Source organism: Notamacropus eugenii, chromosome 3, assembly GCF_028372415.1.
Source record: "Notamacropus eugenii isolate mMacEug1 chromosome 3, mMacEug1.pri_v2, whole genome shotgun sequence".
Classification (NCBI taxonomy): Eukaryota; Metazoa; Chordata; class Mammalia; order Diprotodontia; family Macropodidae; genus Notamacropus; species Notamacropus eugenii.
The window spans coordinates 155,144,789-155,171,349 of NC_092874.1; the positions used below are offsets into that span (position 1 = coordinate 155,144,789).

The 26,561-nt window shown below is 37.0% G+C and overlaps 1 protein-coding gene across 8 annotated transcripts in view; it reads right to left on the bottom strand.

Moving 5' to 3' along the window:
* The window catches only part of MAGI2 (membrane associated guanylate kinase, WW and PDZ domain containing 2), a 1,687,880-nt gene that overhangs the window by 876,541 nt on the left and 784,778 nt on the right, over positions 1-26,561 (bottom strand). The window contains exon 1 of one of the 8 annotated variants that reach the window (XM_072653191.1): positions 12,467-14,398. The exons of the other annotated variants lie outside the window; for them this stretch is intronic. The gene's annotated coding sequence lies outside the window, so the exon portion shown is untranslated. Of the gene's footprint in view, positions 1-12,466; positions 14,399-26,561 lie in introns of those variants that run through there. 8 annotated transcript variants of the gene reach the window in all.

Consider the following 26,561-nt stretch of genomic DNA (forward strand, 5'->3'; position numbering starts at 1 on the left):
GGAGTACACAAGATTCATTAGTTTTCCCCTGTTTCAGACAATCAGAAGTCAACCAAATGGAATTCACTTCTAAAATAATGTGTGAAATGAGTAGCTGGAAGGTAGAGTGTGACAATATTCATTCTCTAGTTTCATAAATAGGAAGAGTCTTCTTATCAAAAATATTAAACAAAAATTTTCACCAGGATTATCTCTTCTAAGAAGTTCTACAAATGAGTGGAGGAAACAAGAGAGAAGAGAACATAGGGAATATGAAAAAGGAAAAGAAATGAAGTATAAAAAGGAAAATACTAGCTCTTGTAAGCCAGGTCCACTTTTCTTTCATCCTAAAGGTAAACAAAATGGAGTAATTTGAAAGAAGAATAACTTCCATAACCTATGTATATGGAGTTTGACACCTGCCCAGAGAGTGGAAGCATCTGTATTAGTGATCTGCTTCTTTGAGACAGGAAAACTAGTGTAGCTGTGGTCATTCTACTGTTAACTTGCCACATGACTGAGAGTAGTCTAATTCTACTGGTTTCATAGTTGAAACTGGCCTTAATCTTTAAAATAATAGCCTAGCATAGGAATATGTGAATAGTACCCTAATCATGCAGTAGTCAAATGCTGACTATTCATGCCTATCCCAAACGTCCTGTCACTCAGAAGCAGGTCCCTGGCATCCCTCACCTGGTTGCTTAAGTTTTGTATAGGTGACCTGGAAACAGCAAACTTCTGTTACACTGAAAACACAATTTTTCATAGTCTTTATATGATCTACACAATGTCAACATATTGTCTCAGTCAAGTCCAAAATATTCTGACAATCTACAACAGCGGTGTCAAACTCCATAACAAATAGAGGACCATGAAATGAAACATAAAAATCCTTATGGGAACATTTGACTTAGAAAATATCTATTAAAATTTCTATGTTTTGTTGCACATTATTTATTAAGTTAAATATTTTCCAATTACATTTTAATCTGAGCCTATCCTGCAGGCTGCATGTAGCCTTTGGGACACATGTTTGACACAATCTAGAATATTTGGTCAAAGATAACAAAGTAAAATTTAATGGGGATAAAGTAAATTCTCACTCCAAAAAAAAGCCACTTCATAAGCACAGAATAGAGGAACCAGTTTTTGAAGAAAAAATTTAGACAATTTAGGAAAAAAATCTTTAGTTTTTGTGGATTGTAAATTCATGATAAACCAGTAGTATGAGAACCTGAAAAAACAGTTGTGAATTTATGCTACATTAAGATAGGAGGGAGCTGTAATGTGGAAGGGATACAATATTTGTTCCATTAGCTTATAAAAGGCAGGCCTAGGAGAATTACGTACAAGTTGCAAAGAGACATATTGAAGTTTTATGTAAGAGTGCATGCGCATGCACATACATGCATACGCAGTATACATGCACACACACACACAACTTCCTAAGAAATATACAAAGTTACTAAGAGTATGAGAACGAGTACTCACTGGAGGTCTTTAAACAGAATCTCCATGACCATTTACTTGTCCAGTTTGTTGTAGAGAGAATACTTGTTCAGGTATTGTTTAGACTAGAAGGTATTTGAAGGTGAAGATTCTATGATTCTATTAGGCACAAAAATTTTCCGTCAATGCAAGGATCCTTACCACTACCCAGAACTCTATGACCAGAATTCCTCAAATAACCTTAAAGTAAGCTTTCTGCTTCACATGGTATTGGTGATACAAAAAGGATGGAATTCAGCTCAATGAGAAAGAATGATACAAAATAATCAAAAGGCTATTTCACTGAGTTGGTATTTCTGTCACCTGGCCAAAAGACTCTTACAACTTTACCATCCTGAGCAATTTGTGCAGTTCTTGCGCTTTTATAAAATAAATCCTGAGATTTAGCTGACGTGATAGAGGCACTGCTCTTTACTATTTTGTGGTACCAGTATAGCACTTAGATAATGAACATCCTCACCTCTTGCAAATTTTCTCCAAAGCCTAGAAAAATGAAGAGAGTTCTGAACAAAGGATCATCCTTGTCTTTAATCCAGAGGCTGCTTTTCCAAGTAACATGTGAAACACACTGAATGTTTTCTCTTCTTTCAATTAGCCACCATTGACTCTCATACTTTACCTCAATCAGAGTTTTAAAGAAATGATTCTTCTCATTACTTAAATTGACTTTAGTAAGACTAACAAGCAGGAGGCATGAGATGAAGTAGGTATGAACAACGGAGGTTTGGGATTACCTGTTTCACTCAACCATGTTGGACTTTCCATTTATATAAAGGTGTATTGATTCACTCAAGTAAACATGTGTGTGGGTACTTTGATAGTTGGACTTGCTCATTCCTGATCAATAAATGAAATTATAGTTCACAAGAAATTCAATTAATCAATGATTATTTATGAGTCACTTACCCTATTTGCCAGGTAGTATGCTAGGAGATAGAGGTACAATACAAAGGATGAAAGAATCCCTACTTACTAATTAGTGAGACGAGTAAATAAATAAATTGTGTGTGTATGTGCATAAATTTTAAGTAGCTATTTTACCTCTTTACCTTTTCCCCTTGTACCCTTCTTCACAAACGTATTAAAGGGAAAGAATTTCTCCATTCTATCTATAATCTACTTCTTCCATCACAACAGTTGATGGTGACTGATGATAGGGACTTTTAGTTAAGAACCTGGCAGAAGCTGGTATGTAGTCTTAAGAGGAGCATTCTTGGGGATAATCCCAGTCCAAGAAATAGAAGCAGTTAGTATGATGACAACGTTTCCATAGAATCATACGTGTGCTAGCCTATGGTACTTCCACGATAGGGAGTTCATGATCAATATTCTTGAATCCACATTTCCTAGGCAGCATGAGTTCAGAAACTAGCTGTCTGGCTGTTGGTTAGTCATTTAATCGTGTTTGACTCTACTTTTTGAGACCCTATGAACCAAAGCACTGCCCTGCTATCCTCCACTCTCTCCCTGAGTCTGTCCAAGCTCATGTTTGTTGCTTCCATGACACTATCTAGCCATCTCATGCACTGTAATCTCTTTCCCTTCTGCTTTCAATCTGTGCCAGTATGAATGTCTTAGCTGTCCAGACCTGTTGTTTGCCCTCAACCTGGCTTAGCTCATTTGGTGAGACAATTTAGTGGGAGTGTAGCCACTGTGCATGCTAAAGCTTCCTAAGCTGAGTATGAGATAACCACCACTAACCATGAGATAAACAACCCTGGAAAGGACTCAGCAAATCCTCACACTGGAGGTTAGTTGGGGTGTCTACCCCAACCTTGTAAAGACTTTCCTTCGCAGAATGGGCAGGGAACAATTTGTCCCAATAGCCATGAAGACAGCTGAAGCAGGAGCTATGGAGTGCTTAGAGCTTGGTCAGACATAGAAGACACCAAAGTCACCCATTGCACCCCAAGCCATTGCCACTCATCATAGCTTGGTCTTGCCACTGAACTGTCATGACTCTGAAAGAGAGAATGAAGCTGACAACTTTGTGCAACTCTGCCAACTTAAATGCAATTCAAGCACGAGTCAGTATATCACCCTATGATGTCATTGGTCCTCTTTGAAAATGAAGGATCATTTGGGAAATTGGGATCATTGTGTATGAACTTGTCAACCTGGTCACTGCCCCATAGATGTCAATAGCAATAATATTTGGTAGAGTTTGGTTTATTGACTCATTTATGCCACATTTAATACGTAGTGCTAGACACTATGGATAAAGAGAACAAAATAAAAATTGTCCCTGCCTGTAAGATTGCATTATGTTGGGGAAACTTTTTAAAGGTAATGCAAAATGTATACAAGGTAACATCAAACATATACAATATAAATAAAAAGTCATTTCCATTTGGAGCTACTAACAACTGGGAATGAAATTAGCAATGTCATTACAGAGGAGGTGGTATTTACACTGTGGCTTTAAAGAAGCTAGAGATTCAAAGATGTGGACGTGGGAGGTATCTTCCAGGCACATAGGACAGTCTATATACGGCACAGACGTGAAAGATGGCATGTCATGTGCAGGGACAGGAAGCAAACTCAAACATACAGTATATTAAAGGGAGTAATAAGTAATCATCTTAAAATAAAAAAGGACCTTGTGTTTTAAATTAGAGGCAATGGGGAGGCCCTGAAGCTACTTAAACAGTGGAGAGACACAGGAAGATCTCTGCTTTAAGAATGGCAATTTGGCAGCTATGATAAGATACATGATGAAACTCAGCACTCAGGAGGAAAGTGAAACAGCAATTGATGATGCCATCAATGCTCTCCAGATCAGATAGACAGCCAGGTATCCTTAAAGAGGATTTTTTTAACTTAATAGGTTTTATTCATTTAATGTAAAGGGTGTAATGAATAGAATGCTAGATTTGGAGGAAAGGAGATTTGGAACAGGAAGATACCTTATAGAACACCTAGTACAAACCCTTCTTTTAAGTGGAGAAACTGAAGATGGAAAAAGTCACACAGGTAATAGGCACCAGAGATCAGAAAATCCTGCCCATTTGTACTAGTATAGGTAACATTGAATAGGTCACTCCAAGGTAAAATGAAAGGGAAAGGGCACTGGATTTGGAGTCAGAGACTCCAGGTTCAAATCCCTGCTTGGCCATCTAACCTGTGTGACCTTGGGTAAGTCACATCACTTCTGTGGGACCTCAGTTTCTTCATCTCTCAATAAAGGGGCTAGGAGCTCTGCAATGTCTTTCAGTCTCTAAATTTATGGTCCTATGACCTTAGATGATTTCTCTTTCTTTTAATTAATTTATTTATTTGATGTTCTACAATCACTACCAAAAAATTTAGATTTTTATCTCCCCACCTATCCCCCGCCACCTCCCTTAGATGATTTCTGAACCTTCAGATGCAATGATCCATTCTGATTATTTTTTTTCTGGTTTAGAAAAATGGAACCCTTAATGGGTACTCTTAATTTCAAATACATCAATAATAAAATTAATATGCATGCTCCCCAGAGCACCAGTCATACATCAGGACTTAAAGTTACTTTAGGCAGCAGCATATATTGGCATATATGTAAAGTGTAGAGCAATGATCATAAATCTGTGACCCACCCAGAGCAGGACTCCATGTTTATATAATCAACTCCGTTCTCACTTCTACCTTAGTCTCATTTGAAACTCAGTTTATTATAGTAAAATTCACTTTACTGAGAGATGCTCTTAATGTGATGTATTAAAAAACAAAACTAAGGTATAAATGTAAGGGGAAGGATTGTTCGTTCACAAGGCAGTTAAAAGCAGATGATAAAAATCTCTCACTTGATTTTGTTCAAATGAGTGAGCTAATGGCAGAGTCTATGGACAGTCCAACCCAGGAAACAAAGGTACAAAATCACAGGGCTGTAAGCTGTTATCAGAGAACATCTATTCTGGTCTCTAAATAGAAATGTATCCCATCTTCTCCTAGAAAGATCAATATCTGTCCATAAACAAGGAGACTCCACAAAGAAAAAAAGCCATGATGAGTGGTTAGACTATTCAACACATCAGACAACTAAAACTGAAATTCTCTTGTCACAATTTAGATTTCTTTTTTTGCCTTGGTCCATTTTGAATGGTTCTGAAAAATACCTTGTCATTGTTCTGCTACAACCTATGTGACCCTGAGAAAGTTATTTAAAATCTCCCCAAGGCTCAGTTTCTGCCTTGTGTGTAAAATGAGGAACTTGGACCATTAAGACTCCACGGTCCCTTCTATCTTTGCATTTATGACCCTGCTTAATAACCCTCCAAATATTATTATTCTATTACTTAATAATAATGATGTGTTTGCATACATTTTTAGTGCTTTAAGATTTGCCCTCTTCAAATACTATTTTATTTGATCTTTACAAGAACCCGAGGAAGTCAGTGCAATTATCATCCCTATTTTCACAGAAGAGGAAACTGAGGCAAATAGAAGTTAAGTGATCTTCCCAGGGTCACGTGGATAGAAAGCGTCTGCCGTAGGATTTCAACTTATGTATCCCTGACTCCAAACCCAGAAGTCTCTTTCCACTGTGCCACATGTCTTTGAATTTTTAAGATATTTCATAACCACATAGAACTCTGGAAATTATTCCTGCTGTCTTTAGTTGTTTCCATATATAAATTCTGAAAGTCAACGGGTTTAGGGAGGAATGAACAGACTGAATTTAGGAAGACGAAAGTTCAGGTACAGCTTCTGAGATATACTAACTATGACTGTGGGCAAATCGCTTTTGGAGTCTCCTCCTGTACCAAGTAGGAAGTGCTGATTCACACTGATGGAAAGCATTTTCACATTATGAGTTCATCTCCTCCCCCACCTCAATCAGATGCTATTTGTGTAAAGTTACAAACTCAGTACAATGTTATAATAGGGCACAACAATATCAATAACAAACTTTTAGAGTCACATTTTCAAAATCCTAGGAAATAGACAGACGACAAATGTAGATATACTTAAATTTCTTCAGGAAATAAGGAAACACTTGTTTCCTCCTCATGATGTCATACGAATTTAAGGTTTATATGACAGCCTTCAATGAAATGGAAATCCTTCTGTAGTCACTAAGATGATGATTTATTCATAGAGCATTAACCACAAGGGAGCTATACTGGGCACTTTCAATAAATCTCAATTAAAATGATCAATATTGTAGAAAGGAATCCTAAAAGGCCCTTCTCTCTCAATCTCTCTCTCTCTCTCTTTCTCTCTCTCTCTCTCTCTCTCTCTTTCTTTATGTCTCTCTCTGTCTCTCTTTCTGTCTCTGTCTCTCTCTCACACATATACACACACACATAAATCTCTGATGTCAGATTTATATACTGAGATAGACAAGGTATTTCAAGTGGTAATAACAAGTAAATTCCAAATGTCTGGGAATATAACTGCTAAATGTCCTAACTTCCAGTATTTCAAGGTTATTTGGAAGAGTCTCATATATACTTACTAAAAGACATTATGTTTAGGAAAAAAACGACAATAGAATTTGAATATTCCCAGTTATACATAAGCACGCATGCGCACGCGGACACACACACACACACACACACACACACACACACACACCACGTACTTTTCTTATCAACTCAAATGGTCTATTTCCCCTTTGATAATTCATATTCTATTCATGTTCCAAGTACCAATTCAGATCCTACCATTTTCAAATTTTTTTTCCCTATTGGAAGGAAGTCACAATGATTTTTCCAAGATAGTCTGGAGTTAGATAAGGATAGCAGGAAATTGGCAGGGAGACAGGAAGGAAGGATTTATAGGGTAGGAAAGAAGCAATGTATTATCTCACTTTGAACACAACTCTTCCATTTGGGAAAGGGGATCCCTTGCCCTTTTGTATTCTTTCTGTGGTTTGTATTTATTTGTAATGGAATGAATCACTTTTTCAACCTCTGCCTCCAACATCATTTTAAATGACTTCCAAAGCAGAATGGTAGAATTCCTGGACATCTGTATATCCCTCAGGATTGGTTCACCTCAGAGCCTAAGCTTGTTCATATTGACTGAAAGAAGCTCACACTTATTTGCCTAGGAAGAAGAGTAAATAAGAGAACCTGCTACTTCTGGAATCTGAGTCTAGTACCCTGGCCAACAGAGGAATTTTTCTAGTCTACAAAGGCACTTATTAAAATCAATACTAAATAATCTGGCCAGGTAAAATTTTGGGAGACCAATACATTGTGGGGCAGAGAGAAATTAGTATGCCATGACAGACGGACAGACATGCTGGTTGTGTTTAGTTTCTTACTACAGCATACTAAAAAGTTTGACTTGCCTTACTAATTTAGTGTCATTCTCTCTCCAGATCAGTGCATGTGTGCATGTGTGTGCTTGCGTGTGTGTGTGTATGTGTGTGTGTGCACGCATGCAGAGGTTCTGGTTGTTAGTTTTCAATTTAATTTTTTTATAGTTAGAGATTTCTCTTATTTGTCACTGGTAATGCAATGAACTTTTCTTGGGGAAATAACAAGTCTATCTTTTTAACACTTTATGAGAAAGAATATTCTTTATGATGCTGAAATACAGGCATAAGACAAGTAAGCAATTATGTTAGAAGAACATAAAGTCATAGATTTGGAGCTGAAAGGGACCTCAGAGGATATCTACTAGAGCTCCTTCTTTTGCATATGAAGAAACGGGTCCAGAGAACTCAAGTGACTTTCACAAGACTCAATTACATCCACCTTTTTATATGTGTAGTTTGCCATAAGAGGATTAGCAGTATCTGTTACAGATATATATTTAACTTGTATATATCTGAATCTATCATAATTGATGATAAACTGTTATTCAAAGGGGGAAGGGCTACATTGCAAAACAGCTGGAGAACAGGCCTCAGAGGCAGGAATACCAGGGTTTAATTACTGCTTTTGAAAAACACTGGCTGTATCACCTTGGGCAAGTCATTTAACCTCCTGGTGCCACAAACAGCTCTCTAAGAAACCTTTTTAAATTGCAGAACAAGTACTGATCTGCATTGTTTGAGGAGCTCTACTCACTGGCATTACTTTATGAAATAACTGGGCTATTGTAATTTTTAAAAAATCCTGGACATCAGTTTTGAAGATTGTAACTACCTTAAGTAAAATCATATGATATCATCCTTTAAATGTGTTTTATTGCCATTTATTTTTTTTCCCAAACTCTACCCATATCATGTACGGTCTTCAAAGTGAGTAGAGTGAGATGTAGACACAGTTGCGGTCTTCTTTGTGTTATCAGAGCAAAGGCAGAGGAACATGGATGAGATTTCCCCCAAAACACTCATGAAATTATTTATGAATTTAAAGTACTTTAAACTCAGAATCAAATTAGTTATTTTTTATATGATGCAAGTGAAGAAGCTTTTCAAAATTAAAAATAAAATTCTTGGCTATTGAATACTAAAGGTGACATAGAAAATAAAAATCACATATCTATACATTGAACCCCAAAGGAAGAAACCAAAACATTACTGCCTAAAATATTACTCTTTCTGGCACTTAATTTCTCTAAGGCTCAGTTACTATATCTGTAAAATGAGACGTTTATACTTGATGGCCTCTCAGGTCTCTTCCAGTTTTAAATTTGTGATCCTATGAAAATGTTTGTCACTCTAACCCTATTTCTTCCTTTATACCACCTTAGGGATAATAATTCCATCATATTTATATTTGGCTATATTTTTATAACTCACAAAAAAGTTGAAAATTCTTTCAGCATATAAGATTATCTTCCCTCCCCCTTATTTTGCTGCTAATAAATAAATCTTCAGGAACACCAGGGGCTATTGAGGCAGAACGTACGCTACTTTAAAACATTTTCACCTACTTATTCTGCCTGAGTTGGCTCAGTTCTCTCTTGGTACTTGATGCTCTGGGAAACTTTACTGTACTATTGTTGCTTTATTGCCTTTTAAAACAGAATTCCTGTGAGTAGTTCCTAAGATTCAAGCCTTTCCCTTTAGATATGCACCTACCTGATTTAATTGTAGGTAGATTGAAGGTGTTCCAAAAGTGTCAGTATAGTTTTAAACTATTCAAGCTTAATTAAAGCCTTTTAATCTACTAAAGCTTAAAACTGCACTCGTATTTTGGAGATACTGTGTACATACATACACACATACATACATACATACATACATATATACATACAAACCTCTATGAGTGGAGGAATATCACCCTTTACACATCTTTACAACTATGTTTCCCCTGGTTTATAAATATAGTCAACCCATTCGAAGCACCTGAGACTTCTCTAGCTAACTCTACTTCACCTACAATTATCCCTAACATTTTAGAATGACACTACTGGCCCTCTGGTGAATTCTGAGATGACTTTTCTGTTGTATTGTCTGTTCATTTTTCCTTGCTCCACTATAATTGCGTCAATTTCCACAAAGCACACCATTTACCACAGTCAAACTGCCTACATTTATAAAAGCAGTAATCAGATCTACATGCAGTGTTAAAGTTCCATTTCCTATGTTCTCCCAAGGAAGTGGGATTGCTATTGCTTCTGCAAGCTTTTAGCTATAACTGGATTATTCTAAATAGATTCAATGTAAAATATATGGGTTTACAACCATCCTACACAGTACTCTTTCAAGATATGACCCTTAAAGACACAAACCTTTAAAGAAGCACATGATCCTATTTCTAAAACATTTATGTGACTTTCTATGATGAAGGTTTTGGGAATTTTTACCTAAGCTGTCTTACTTGCTGTTATCCCAGAGAAATGACAGCGTGCAATTTTGCAGGAAGTATCAGGGGCTTTTTTATTTTCTTTGGGTATAGAACTATGAAGCTCCCTTATTTTTGTCCCTGTACAATGTACACACTATTTATCAGTTATCACCCCTCTCTGCCAGTGCCTCCCCATCTCACTGGCCAGTGCTGTGGCACCTTACCTTTGCTGGAAATACAAAGGCACCCCTTCCTCTTGAGGCATGTCATCAAACTGAGTCAGAAGGGTGGTTGACAGAGCAGCGCAACCAATTTTACGCGTGCAAACACACACACACACAATTCCCCCAAATAACACATGCTCTTCCCAGTGCCCCAAACACACACAATGTTTTGCCAAGCATATCCTGCCTCTGCTGGCCAGAAGCTTCACAAACCAAAGCTTAAATAAGGAAGCATGGCGAGGCTGCTGCTGTGGCTTCCGTAGCACTTTCCCTCCCTGTTTAGTACAGGAATCTCCTTAATAAGCACATGTGTAGTGCAAGGACAGGAGGACAATTTCCTCTCAGTAGTCCAACATGAGATTCCATCATCTCCTTTTTCATCAGAGGACATAGTTCAAACCACAACATTAATAACAGTGAGATGCTTTGTCCCTTAAGAAATGAATTCTAGGACAAGAGTGTGTATGCCTTTCTTTACCTGTCAGTTTTTACTTTCTTTAAGAGTATGTGTCAAATGTTATACAATCATTATTCCTCTCTTGAAGGAATCAGCTAACAAATCTTTTTAAAAACAATCATTTACACTGTGACAGAATAAATAGCATTTACCCTCTAAAATACTTTAATTCTGAGGTTGCAAGAGAAGTATTTTCTGCTGGTAATTCTGTTGTAATTCTGTTCGGACTTGAGGAAAAAATTGTCACCACCCACTACCCACGGAGGCAGAGATTTAAAAAGCTGGCGAACTGAAATGAACCATGAGTCAGTCAGTCACTGTCAGGAAGCAGAGTGATTAGAAAGAACAAATAACAATCCTGGAGAAAGGCATGGCTACTCAGAGACCATCTTCTCAGGACGGGAGGAGAGATATGGAGCCATTTTTCACTAGGTTCACAAGAAAATGTCAGCATACAGCTGCTAGTGCACTACCAGATCACATCTTAATTTGGCCAAAAGGGACCCAGGCAGTCACCCCTCCCAGAGAAACGTTCTTAAAGAGCCCCTTTCATATTAGATTTATTCATCTGGGAGAATCTCTCCACCAAGGTCCCTAGGGTTTGTGAGGCATGAATCCACATCCCATTCAAAACTCAATGCCTTCTCCCATTTCCTCTTTAAACATCATGTGAATTCAACATTTCCGAGCTATGAGTCAAAAAAAAAAAAAAAAAATGCACCCTTCTTCACTCGCCACCTCCTTCTCCAGGCGTCTTTACTAATATCTCAAGGCAGTTTACTTGAGAACAGCGCAGGACCCTGACCAGCACACAATGGGAAATTGGTACATCAGGCTCCTACTACCGCTGAAGACACAGGCAATGCCTTTTGTGTAAAAACAGAGGAAAATACACATACAGGAACAAAAGACAGTATGTCTGCATAGCCAGAAGAAAGAGGAATTATCTGGATTCATTTTATAGGCATCTGCACCTAGTCATTAAAAGAAAAATGCTTTCAGCTTCTTTTAATTTTAACATGTACATGAGATTCTTTCTCTTACACCCATGTGTCAATAAGACTAATTGTCAGGCTTTATATCCAATAGGAGGTAGAAGCTTACACTTAGAATACCTGACATTTGGCTTTGCTGAAGGAGTGCTATTTCAAACTTGTTTTATTTGAGCTGAATGACGCTAAAATCCAAGATAATGCAAAATGCCTATGAACTTCTCCTCACTGAACCCATCTAGCATTACAAAAAATTGCCAACTCAGCATCTACTTGCTGTTTACAACCACAATACAATAACCTAACCATCCATTAGCAGCCTCCCTGAGCAAAATGTAAACTCTCTTCCAACGGCCACCTGACAACCCCCGACTAAAACACCCATTCTGCCTCAGAAGGAGATAGCAGGATGGTTCTTTACCGACTGTATTAAACAAAAGCACTGCAAGCAAAACGGAGGCATTTGACAAATGAAGTGAGACTCTTGCATCAAGTTTGGGCTCACATCTGGTGGAATATGGCACTGTCTTCCTCTGGGGTTGAGTAGAAGGAAGGGGTTTGAGGACAGCAACTGAAAATAAGGATACACACATATGCTGAAACTGACCACCCATCAGGTTGCAAGGTTCTTACCCTAAGGTTCCGTTCAAAGAAAGAAGAAAAGCTCATGGTCTTATCCCACCTTTCCACGGTCCTCAGCCAGCATGTCTTCTCAAACCACCTGTACTGATCCAACCCATTCTCAGATCCAAAAATAATAGCAATAATCAATTTCCCGATAGAAGTAGTCTCAGCTGGGCTTTGGTTTTTTCAGCACGGATGTCTAGAATTTTCTGTTTAATCCAGACACAGCAACACAAAACTGCAGCTGAGGTCTTTTGTTTTCACTCCTCTCAAAGATGAAGCAAGCAGCACTCCCCCTGTCTCTCTCTTTCTCTCCGTTTCTCTTTCCCCACCCCCACTAGCAACCTAACTCAGTTCCTGTTCAGTCAGGGTCATTTACATTTCTCAGCACGAGCATCTATGCTGTATTCATCCTGATCTCTTACTTTGGGAATTTTCTCTCCTAGGTGGGGTTGAGGGGGATGGGGAGGTACAGGTCTAGGTGGCAGTCAGGTGATCTCTTCAAAGCCAGGGAGATGGATGGAGTGAGTGAATTTAAATACACATACACAGAGAGACGTTTACGTTACAAAGCAGCGAGAAAAAAAAACAACACATCAATGGAAATTTAGGTAACTCTTTTTTTGGCTTTCATATTTCAGCTTTCAGCAATTAAGAAAAATTAGTATGGTGTCCTGGAATGTGATTAAACTTTTCTATGATAATAATCCATGCTACCTCATTTCACAACCATAAAAGTAAAACTATGTTTTTAAACTTATTGATAAAATGATTTTTTTCTTAGAAGCATCTCAAAGTCCTAACATTTATGCTGTTTTTCCATTTCCTTTGATGTTCCCTATTTCTCTGTGTATTCCAGATTAACATAAAATCAAAAATAGAAGGCAGAAGAATAACAAGCAAAGCTTCAGTCTTGTATTCTTATCCCAAAGCTACTGCTTACTAACTTTTTAAAATCTCTCCCAAATCATTTTTCCCTCTGTTCAGGTAAAATTACTCCTCTCTTCAATAAACCAACATGCAATTGAAATCGGTAAGGTGGCTCAGTGATTGAGATAGTCAGAAGTGGGCATTGCAAGCCACTCAAATGTTATGAAGTTACCCATGGAATTCCTCCCCTTACAGCCCTCAAAGACCCAAAAAGGGTAACTCTGCCACCTAAACACTGTCATTCCTCCCTTCTAATGTTATCTGATCAGATAATTTAGAGATGAAGAATGCATTACAGTTGATACAGTCCAATACTCTCATTTGAGGTCTTCTATGAGGATTAACATTGTTATTAAAGTATTTGAATGTAAATTATTCCTATTACCCCCTCCAACCTACTTCAGAGGGATATTGGGCTTAAGAAAGAAAAAAAAGATAATTCCAATGCCACAAATTGAGGAAAATCTGGTCTGGATCTATGATGTCAGCATTACTGAAAATTCCTCAAAGTAGATAGAGAGGAAATTATTTTCCAATGCAGATCAATTAGCATCTTCTCTGCAGCTTAGACTGCCTAGAGAAGTGATAGGTTAAGTGACTGGCCCAGGGTCACACAGTAAATAGATGTCAGAGACTACACTTGAACCCACAGCTCCTTGGGTTTAAGGCCAGTTCTCTATCCATTGTGTAGCAACACAGTATGATAATGGTAATAGCTAACATGACATGCTAACTGGCATATGTCTTAATAGGCACCTGAAAATAATCATTTTAAAGATATCTTAGAATTCTATCAGGTTATTCTCATCATTACAGCTTTCTGTTACTAGTCCCTTAGCAAAGGATGAAAATGGGGAAGAAGGAAGAAGGAAGGATTGTCCTAGAATTACATTATCCCTACCTAAAATTTAATAGTCTAAATTATTATACAAACATCCTCTTACCTCCTCCAGGAGGCTGTCTATAGAAAACATCATTTTATAACTAGAAATTAGCATTTGATTAAATTCTAATTTGCCTCTTCTCCTTTCTAACCTCCCTGCCCCCCCCCCCCAAACCCAAAATAAAAATGATTCAGTCATCATGGCTTGAACTGGCTTTAGATATTTGAAGCATGGCTGTGCATGGATAGGTTGCTTCCTTTGAGCTTTTTAATAACAACATATTCAGAGACGAACTGGTTGCAACTTTATCTTCTGTTAATGCTGCAAGAGATAGAACTGTTTTTTAAAAAAGCTACAAAATTCTTCCCACCAAAGAATAATAATTCAGAGTAGGTGGTTTTAGGAAGAATAATGAGGGTGAGTAATTTTGGGGTGGTGGCAATCATATGTTTTTTATTTTTACTTCACATTCTCCTCATCAAAATCAGGCACAGTTCTTCTACCTTTCATCTACCTTTACCATTTAGTTATTAAAGGTTTCCACTGGCCCAGCATTTCTTCCCTAATTTTCTCTATGATATTCTTTTATTTTTCATATTTACTTTCCCTTCACATTTTATAGGATAAAATGCAAACTCCTATATTTGGCATTTAAAGCCTTATAATCTGGCTCCAACTTACCTCCCAGACTTAATGCCCATTACTGCCTCCTAAATGCTCATGGTTCCAAGCAAATTGGTCTGCTTGTTGCTCCACACACAAGAATTTCCATTCCCCTTCTTGTTGCCTTTGCATAGATTGTTCCCATGCTTAGAATGCACCCCCTCTTCATCTCTTCCTCTAAGAATCCCTAGCTTCCTTCAAAGCTCAGTGGTTCTCTCTGCTACATGAAGCCGTCCTAGATCCCTGACCTCCAGCTACTAGTTTCTCTTCTGTCCCTCAATCACCTTGTGTTTCATATTTAAATTATATGTGGTACATAACCTATGTAAAATTGCTTACCTTAGTGAGGTATGGAGGGGAGGAAGGGAGGTAGAAAAATTAGAACTCAAAATTTTATATAAAAGTGAATGCTAAAATTGTCTTTACATGTAATTGGAAAACATAAAATACTATCTCTTGGGGGTAAAAATTATATGTGGACATTTTGTCTCTCTCAATAGAATAGTTCCTGGTTGGCAGGGATTTTCTTTCTTTCTCCCTTCCCCCCTCCCTTATCCTCTCCCTTCCTTTTTTTATCCCTCCCTTCTTTCCTTCCTTCCTTCCTTTCTTCCTTCCTTCCTTCCTTCCTTCCTTCCTTCCTTCCTTCCTTCCTTCCTTCCTTCCTTCCTTCCTTCCTTCCTTCCTTCCTTCCTTTCTTCCTTCCTGTTTGTCTTTGAATTCCTTGATCCTAGCATAGTGCTGGGAATGCAGCAGATGCTTAACAAATACTTGCTGATTAATGCATTGTTGTGGCCATATTAGAATATCATCCCTTCTACAAACCTCAGATGGTATCTCCATGGCCCAGAACAGTCACAGCACTGAAGCAATATAAATCCCAAAATGTGCCCAATAGTCATCCAAGACTATATAGGCTACTTGATTAAAGAGGATATTTCTGGATTTTTGCATTAGTAGAAAGAGTCAGGGAATACAAATTAGAAGACCTTAGTTCAGCTCTGCATTCCACTCCTTGTACTGGATGTGCTGACCTTGGGCAAGTCGACTTTTCTGTGCCACAGTTCTTTCCTCAGTAAAGTGATGGGATTGAATTAGGCAATCCCTAAGGTCCCTTCCCATGGCCATATCTTAAGATCTTATTTGTGTCACAAAAATGAAAGCTCTTGATTCAGAGTGGCTTGCCCCCAACAGCAGTGTGGCGCATTAATTAAGACCCACCCCCAATAGAAGTGAGGTGAACTGATGAAGAAAAAAAACAACAAAAGAAAAAAATGTTACAGAAATAAAAAAATGGGGCACGACTGACCAGTAAAAAAGATGTAGGGGTCATAGATAAGTAAAGAAGTTAAACACGAATTAACATCAAAGTGCTGACAAAATTATGCTCCCATCTGCCCATTAGCATGCACAATATTCAGATACATATGGAAGAACACATAACTACTACTCATCCCTGTGTCTCTGAGGGTGTCTTATTGTCACTTTTCAAGTACAAGTAACTCTTGGCAATATAGTACAGCCCATTTATACTTGCCATTCATATTTCCATTACTATTTGGATCACTGAAAATGTGATGTTTTGTGACTTACAGCCATGTAGCCTCACCAGCAAAATGTTGGGGATAAAAGAATGGACTTTTATTGTCATGTTGTGAGAGTGAAGGATTACAGGTGGAGATCCTGAGTGCTCATGCACTGAGATTCATGAAATTTTAATAGAACTAAGGATGAGGAGGAGGAGGTTGTGAAGGGGAAGAGAACAAGTATTTATTAAGCACCTACTATGTGTTGGGCATTTGACTAAGTACTCTACCAATATTTTCTCAGTTGACCCTCACAACAATTCTAGAAGGTTGTTGCTGTGATTCCCATTTTATAGCTGAGGATGAGATGAAGGCATGGGGGATGCTGGGTGAATTCTCTGTGGATTATTGAGAAACAACCTGAACAAGAGAGGAAGCAGTATGATGTATCGAATAGAAAGCTGGTCTTGAAATCTGGAAAGGCTGGGTTCAAATCCTGACTTTTTGATTTTTGATACTGGTTGTTTGATTCTTCAGTAGCTGCAGGCAAATCTCTGTCATTAATATGACAGTGAAAATAGTATTTATATAAAGCTTTAAGGTTTGCAAAGCACTTTATAAATAATACCTCATTTGAGCCTTTCAACAGCCCTAGGTGATAGGTGATATTATTATTCCCATTTTACAGATAAGGAAACTGAATCAGACTGATTAAGTGACTTTCCCACAATCACACAGCTAGCAAGTATCTCAGGCTGGAATTTGAACTCAGGTCTTCCTGATTTCAATTCAGGCACTCTATCCACTATGCTGCCTTGCTGCCTTAAGTTACAGAGCAAGCATTGGTCTGCATTAGTAGAAGGGACTGCTAAACCAATGAAATGATAGTTTAGAAAAAGGTGGAGAAGAAATATCATGTGAGATGGCCTTGAGATCACGCAACCTCTACCAATGGAGAACTCAACTGTGAATATGATCAAAAAATACAATTTCTATCCATACCATATTAGATCATTCCTTCTCATTCATAGCTTTTGAGGAGAGAGAGAAATTCACCAACTTCTTCAAGTTAGCTTGTTTTAATTAAATATATTTTTGTAGGTTTCAAGGATTCTAGTTTATGGAACCACTGTGAAATTGATCAAATTAAGAAACTGCCCCACTAGTATTTAGCTAACATGGATTACATATATTACATTATTATTAAATCTGTAGAGTGTGGCCTCCAGAGATGAACATGATGGCTTCCTGGCAGAGGGAGCAAGTCTAAATTATACAATTTCTGAAAAGCTAGCACTTTAATTTTAGCAATAAGTAAGGAAATGATTCTAAAAAGCAACATGCAGCCTGTATTCTACATACAAAGGACTTCAACTTCCTGCCTCTTTAAAAAGTGCCTTACTTGCATGCATTGTGTTTTCAGGGGAATAAAAATTCTGCAGTGTGTTTTTCTAGCTAAATAAATGGAAATTCAAAAGGAATACAATATTATGTTCATATGGTATCTGTATCATATATATGAGAACATTATGTGAGTGAAATTTTCACATATGAGAGCCATATAAACAATATTATTTGACAGTGAAAAAATTCTTAAGTATAATCATGGATACTAGATTTTGAGAACTGATTAGGCTTTTTAAGGAAATTCTACATTTATATTTTTAATTATCAGCACTAATGACCTAGGAGGAAACATGCTTGTGAATGTCAGAAACACATGGGTTTGAACTCTGTCTCTGACACATATTGGTCATATGACCCTGGCCTGGGTAAGTTACTTAATTATGTAGTGCCCTGGGAAAATGTCTAAGACTGGGCATTGCAGAACAGTAGCTGAGCTGCATTGTCAGAGAGAATTTCCACACTAACATACCTTTACACTGATGATATAAAGATAAATCCTTTTCTCATCTCCTATCCTAAAAAAAAATTTTTGGATTTAATTAAGGACTCAGTGAAATGATGAATACCCAATTACTCCTTTGGGTATATATTTGATTCAACATTCACTGAGTACCTACTGTGTGTATGTGAGGGGTGGTAAAAGTGCACTTAAACATGAATAAATTGAAGTCTCTGCCCCTATGAAGCTTACATTTTAAGAGTAAATATTAGATGAATAAAAATATGATACAAAATAGAATATGAAAGTACATGACAGGCACAGAGTTCACAGGAGGGAATTTGAGGGCAAAGAAATTGGAATATATAGACAATATTTGTTCAACCTGGTCACTGTTTGTAATTCTTTCTCGTGGAACAACAAAACAAAACAGGCAGCTATTTGGTATAATGGCAGAGTATGGTGACTGGAGTCAGGAAAAACTGAGTTCAAATTTGACCCCAGATCCTTACTAACTGTGTGACCTTGGGAAAATAACTTACCCTTTTTAATCTCATTTGCTTCATCTGTAAAATGGGGATAATGGCAGTACCTACATTGCAGGATTGTTGTGGGGAACATAGGAGATTTGTAAAATGCGTCGCACAGTGTCTGGCATATGCTAGGTGTTATATAAAAGCTTATTCCCATGTCTCCCTTCCTCCCTTCCTTTTATGAAAATAAACCCTCTTTCTGATTTTTGCATGATCAAGTAAGTCCTTGCTCTCTCTTGCTATTCATTAATTCATTCAACAAACACTGATTAAACACCTCCTAAGTACAGTAACAGTGAGTGTGGTGCCCTTGAAACTGTACCACATAGGTGCCAATCTTGGTGGAAAATGGGCACTTCTATCCTTCCCCACCTCCCCGGTCTTTGCCTGGATTTGGAGTGAGATATTATGATATTTCAGCACCATTTGTCAATACCTAGTAAGTCTTCAATCAATTTTTGACTTCTATTAGTTATATCTTGATAGTATGTGTCTCCCAAATCTTGTCAAATTTAGAATTTTGACTTTAAGTTTGAAATTGTTGATTGTCATACGGGATTGTATTTCATTTTTTTTCTAATGAATTTCAATATATGACCTTGGTCTTCAGGTTTTTCAGTCTACAGTACTGCGTATATGTAGTACCTTGATGCTTGATCATATCTCCCAAATTTCTATGGTATAATGTCTTTTTTATAAGAATTTCTGTCAACTTCATCAACATCTCAATAACATTTATTTTCTTATTTAACAAAGTAAATTTATTGATAGCTTTTGTTTTTAAATCACCAAAATTTCTCCTGGCATATATCCCTCTATCTTTTCCAGAGAATTGTTTCAAATAAAAAATAAGAATTTAAAGGACAAAAAAAAAAAAAAAAAGAAGAAGAAATCAGAAAAACCATTCCATACATCAAGACAAGTCTGGATACAGAGTATTTTATCCGTGGGCTTCCCATCACTGCAAAGGAAGTATGCTGGGAGAGTGTGCCTGTAATCCCTGTGTCCTCTTCGTTCAAGTTTAACATTGGGGCAAAATAAAGCACTCTTAGAGTCATTGAACAAAGGATGCTTACTTTGCCCGAACACAGCATATACAGGAGGAAGACAGTGGAATTCAGTTTCTCTGTAAGGGCCCATGTATCACAAAACTGAAAAGACGTATGGTCAATAGATCATGGAATGGTGACTCTTGGGACCTCAAGCACCCACCAAATCTGAGAGGCACCAAGTCTGCATCAGGGAACCTAGGGCCAGTCAGGAGACGAGGGAAGCAGGAAGTCAGAGAAGCTGGGGAAGATGCCTCAGGACAATCTTTTCTCTAAGGCCATGTTTCTCCTTGGGAATCTTGAAACACTTGCTTTCGATCATTTTGCAATTGCTTTTTGCATTGGTGTTGTAGACATTTGTGTATATTCTTTGCTTGGTTCTGCTTATTTCACTCTCTATCAGATCATGGGAACCTTTCCATACATCTCTGTCCTTATCATATTTGTTATTTCTTATCTTGCAGCAATATTCTATTGTAATATCTAACATTTATATGGTACAATACAGTTTACACAGACTTTTCCATCTCTTTTTTGACCCTGACAACAAATTTATAACTTAGGTAATGCACATATTTTCCCAATGAAATCTAAGGTTCAGAGAGGCCAAGGAATCTTTCCTAAAAACACCCAGAGACTAAATTTGAACCTTGGTCTTCTCACTCCAAGATCAGCTCTATACTATATCATGCTGATCCAAAATTTGAAAGAAAATTAAAATGAGGTAACTAACGGATGGCAATAAACTATCCAGCCAAGACTATTTATATAAAGTTATAAACCTGGCTACAGAAAAAGGTCCATGAACTGTTGTGGAAAGGATAAGAGAATCTAGTTTCTATTTCCAATTCTGCCAATAACTAACTGTGTGACCTTGTGAAAATCAACCAAAATCCTCATCTGTAAAAAAGAAGAGATTAGACTAGCTAACCTTGGAGGTTTCCTGTTTTAACATGGTAGAGTTGAAAGTACATTTACTTTGGAGTCAAAGGATCTGGGTTCAAATTCTTCTTCTTATACCTATGACCTATATGACCTTGGCCAAATCATCAAACCTCCCCAGAACTCAATAACCTCCTCCAGAATATCAGGATATAGATTAGAAGGTCTCTGAGGACCTTTCAAGCTTAAAACTATGATCCTAAGGCCATGAAACTTCCCTGGAACAGAATTGAGAAACAAATATATATAGAATATTACAATCAAAATTGCTCAATATTGATGGATATCTATTCTATATTGATTTTTAAAGGCAATTGTACAGATGGATATCTGTAGTCATAAGCTCATTTTATTCTATGACAGAAGAGAAATAAAGAGGGAGGAGGGAGAAAGGGAGAGGGGAGAAGAAGAAAAAGAAGAAAGAGAGAAAGTTATAAAGTCAGTAAAAATAACTATGAATGCTGTGCCTTGTAATCATACTCTAACCAAGCCTTTATTCCTTTTTCTGTCAGTCACTCAGACTGTTAATTTGGAGGCTCTTTTAGTCTCCAAATATAACTATGCTAGACTATACCAATTTTCAATAAGCTCTTTCCAAAATAGCTCCTAACTCCAAATCTTGACTCTTCATTTTCTTCTACACATGGGGTGGTTCTTTTGGTTTCAATACTGTAAGTCCTCCTATGATTTAGGTGGGATTTGCATCAAGTGAAGATTCTTCTGTCTTCCTGCTGAATTCAGCAAGCCAGCAGGCAACAATACCAGTATTTGTCACAGTGAAGAACCATTAAAGAAAACTGATCAGAAAGGAAGGCAACAATGACCTGACAATCCTCTGTCTCATTTCTCACCTTCTTTAAGTCCCATAACTACTGCAACTCCTTTGAAATAAAAGCAGGGTGATTGACAAGTAGTCTGGGTAATTGCATGCATAATTTACATGGAAGCTGGGTTTTCATTTGTATAGACAGTCACACAAATGATATTCAAAGAGATTGTTTTAAGAATGACTTCTGATTGCAGAGACATTTTACCTTGTATTTTTCATTTCTTTTGAATTGTGAGATATACAAATAAGATGCAGCAGAGGGTTAATTGTGAAGAGTCGGACACATGGAGTAAATTTCCTCCAGATGCTTAAATTATTGACCACATAGATGTTTGAGAATTTCTTCCCACACACTCAAGAAAGGAGAGAAATGAGAAGTCTGTTTAAAACATTCTCCCTGTCACAGGGGACAAAAAAGACAGGAACTGAACAGTTACTTCTCTATGTATAATGATAATAAAGAATACTTGAAAGCCTTAAAGGATATAGATTTTTGTCAGATTGAGCACTCTCTCTCTCCACCAATCTATAGTCCATAAAGCTCTGCCTTAGAAGAAGAATTTGAATTGAAGAATTTGACAATTGCCTTATTCTGAAATTTCATCACCTCTTTGGCTGACATTGTTATGATGCCATCTAGTTTAGCTTGGTGCTTCCTCAAATGGTAGTCATATAGTCCCAATGAATCTATATATACACAGCCTTTATGGTCTGCCCAAGCTTGTACTTAGCCAACAGGAAGTCAGGGTTAACTCCAGGACATGAGGAGGCATTAAAGTATGGCTTTTATGAAATAATAAAAAAAGAACCTATATGTATGTATGTGTGTATATGCATGTATATATATGTAAACATGTATAACATATCCTACATACATTACATTGGGAAGAAGAAAATGGTAAGAAAATATTTTTAATGATTCCCATTGCAGAAAACAAACATTTCTACTAACTTGAATCATAGGAAAAGACTTCTTCTGAACAGTTACCTAGTTATTAATTTGTTGGACACTAATAATAATAACAGGCAGCTAGGCAGTCCCTTGGATAGAATGCAGGGCCTGAAGTTAGGGAGACTCATCTTCCTGAGTTCAAATGTGACTTCAGGTACTTATTAGCTGTGCAACTCTGGATAAGCCACTTAATCCTGTTTGCCTCAGTTTCTTCATTTGGAAAATTAGCTAGAGAAGAGAATGGCAAATCACTCCAGTATCTTTGCCAAGAAAACACTACATAGGGTCATGAAGAGTCAGACATGACTGAAAATGACAGAAAAAGAAGAAGAAAGAGGAGGAGGAGGAGGAAAACAAGAAGGAGAAGAAGAAGAGGAGGAAGAAGAAGAAAACAGAAGGAGAAGAAGGAAGAGGAGGAAGAAAAAGAAGAGCAATAATAGTTAGCATTTATACAGTGCTTTAAGCTTTGCAAAGTCCTTTACCAATGTTATCTAATTTTATCCTCACAAAAAATCTGTACTATTATTATTATAGATTTGAAGATGAAGAAACTGAGGCAAGAATGAAGTTACTTACCTGAACTCACAGGAAATAAGTATCTGACACTGGATTTGAACACAGATTTTCCCAACTCTAGGTCCAGAGCTCTACCTACTTGTACTACCTAACTGCCTAGGACCAAAGGGGATTCATTTTTTGAAAGCATTAATGATAAGGCAATCTTTAACACAGTCCTTGCCGGCAGGGAGATATACTAGGATAAGCTCCTGAGGGTACTTCACATGTAGTTCTTTGAATATCTATATTATTTCAAGCTCATGCCAACAAATGGGTTGAGCCATATTGCTTAATTATGAAAATAATGGAACTCACTGTGAAGCCAAGTTCATTCCTTGGAAAGAACCACTGAATGTTATTACATTTTAGGGAAGTGTTATGAATTCCTAAATTTACTACAGTCTTAAAAATGTCATAGAACATAAGAAATACCAATCATTTAGTTCACTATTCTTCATTAGAGCCCAAATGCATGTTTCCCCATACTTATCCAATCATTTCTTCTTCCATGACTATATTTATACCAATCTAATGACTAAAAAGCTAGCCATCCCCCAGAATCTAGACATTCAGAGTGGGAAGAGACTTCTGAAAAAACTTAGTTCAAACACATACACGTACTATCCTTGAATACAATATACCTTTTAAGTAGTCATACAACATTTACCTTAAAAACTCAAGAAGAGGGTAATTTTCTAGGGACCAAGGCACCTCATCATAATTTTGGAGATCATGGATTATAGATTTCTCTGCACCATTAAATATAAATTTGCCTCTGACTGCCATCCTTTGTTCCTACCTTTATCCCTCATAATCGAGCAAAGAAGGCTTACATATATTAAACATGACAAGCCTTCAAATATTTGATAACTGTCACCATCAGTTTTCTCTGCTACAGACTAACCAATCCCATCCTTATTTCCCCAAGTTATTTCAACTGATCTCCTTTGGCAGGAACTCAGTATCCAGTATTCATGGAAGTTAGGAATCTAGGCTCAAATTCCTCATTACAGAATTTCTTAACAAGCAATCATGTAGTCTCTACTTGAAAATCATTAGTGATAGGGAATCCACTCCCTCTCAAGACATTCTACTTCAATGTAGATATCTCCAACTGTTACAAAGGTTTAAGTTTCTAAATCTTGACAAGGATTGCATTTAATTATATGCTTTATAATTTTCCCAGAAATTTAAATCAAAGTCCAATACCCTGCCTTGAACTGCATATATGTGTTAACATTGACTAGTATATGTAAATTATTGCTATAAAATACTAGCTATATTTCTGAATTATATACATCTTGCATTTTTGAAGCTCATAGCTATGAATTTGCATATGAAATTATTTTGCTAATTGATTGTGACTTTTTTTTTCTATCACCCTGACATGAAGTTTTCTGGGCCTAGTGATTTCAGTTCATTGAATTTAGGTATTAAATGTTCCTGTGCTATTTCCCTACTTCTTTTTGTGATCACCCTTTAAGATGGTTTTTTTTTTGGTTTTATACCTTTCAATCCCAAAATTATGTTTCCTGTCAGAGAAACAAGTTATTAGTTGAAGAGTTCTTCCTTTTTTCTTACTCTTGCTGTCATTGGTCTGGATCCTTAAGAAAAAATACAATCAATTATTTTTCATCTTCCTTTAGCACCCATACATAGTTTTTTTAAGGCCCAATTTGGTTGATCTTAAACAGCGTTCATCAGCATCAGCAGCTAATTTTGAGCTCTTATAGTTCTGACACTTTTTACAGGACCCTGACTATGCTTGCACCCGTCTTCTACATGTCATTTTAAAATCTGAATTGGTTGATGAATTCCCCATTCATTCTCCCCCTGTAGTTCCACAGTTGGATCATTCATTTTTGTGTTTTCTGATTTTCATTCTTAAGGGCATCCATTTTTTTTCACTCAACTTCATCTATAGAATTTTAAGACACAAAATCCTACCTATCCTTTTTCTTAACATTTTAAAATCTGCTTTGCTAAAATCTAGGTTACATGTCAAACCATGATCCAGCTTTACTCTCCTCTTTTATCATAAAACCTAAGATAGGTCACTTACTACTAACCTTCCTGTAGTCTGTATTCTAGAAATATAATCTGTGTTTTAATTCCTATATTCTTTCCTGATCAGAACCATACAAATAATAACATCCCCCCTCATTTTTTCTCCATACAGGCAAGACAAGAGTTTATCAGTTTAATTGTGAAAGAGTGTGAGCACACCAAATGTCTGGAGTATAAAAATCCCTCCTATCATGCCAACTCTGCATTCTGTTCTTTGAATTCACATAATTTTCCTCTCAACTATGTGGTTTCTTATGACTATGTAACTTCTATCTCTTCTTTCACCAAGTCCCACTTAGACTTTACACCATTTTTCCCTTTTCTGGTTAACCAATTTTGTCATCAAATTATATGTTTTTCACAGAGCTATTCTACCACTTTTAAAACATCTAGATTCATCCTTTTTGAATTAGTTATACCCTTCTCTCTATATATATTCTACTCCTGATCTCCATCCTAAATTTCAGTGACACCTAAGGGTTAAATTTTCCCCCTTGCACTAAGACCTCTGGTTCACCTTGTTAACAGCCACATATCATCCTGTATTTAGTTATAGACAGCTGAAATAGTAGGTCTCACTGCTGCCTTTCTTCTTGGATGCTATTTGTTGTGAATTACTGATTTTCCCTTCTACTATTCTTCTCTGTGTAATAGAGGGTAGAGATTGCCTCTACCCTTAACAAATGCTTTCCATCAGTTTCACTTAGCCCACATTCCAACACAGGAGAAATAACCACACAATGGAGAATGCTCTGGGGCATGAGACATCTAGGAGAGCTTATGCCTGGACATGAGTATGTCATGAAGCAGGCAGTACAGAGTTACAAACAGAGATAGTAGCCATGTGGAGCAGCTGAGCAGAGAGCCTCTGGCATGGGTAAAATGAGAGAGTCTGGAACATAGAGAGAGTTTGACATGGATATCATTAGGGTCTTTTGAAGTTGATAGTTATTGGCCAGGATGGAGAAGAAAGCGAATAAAAAGAGAAACCTGCAAATATGATACCCATACAACTTGCCATGAGTTTAAATTGTTGAACTCTTTGTTAAATTGAATTTCAAATGGTTTTATTCATTTCATTTGGCATATTCATTCAACAAGAATTTACTAAGTGCCTACACTACACCAGCTACTTGGTTGGGCAAGGCATCCAATTCAGAGAAGATCCTGTCTGAGTTCATATGGAGTTCTAATCAGTAGATATGATATAAATATAAATTAGTATAATATATCATATTACATAAGTAAAGTGAAAAGTTGAGATTTCACTCTGTGAAAAGTTGCAAAATCATTTCTTAACACTGATCAGTAAAAAGCTATGTGAGGAA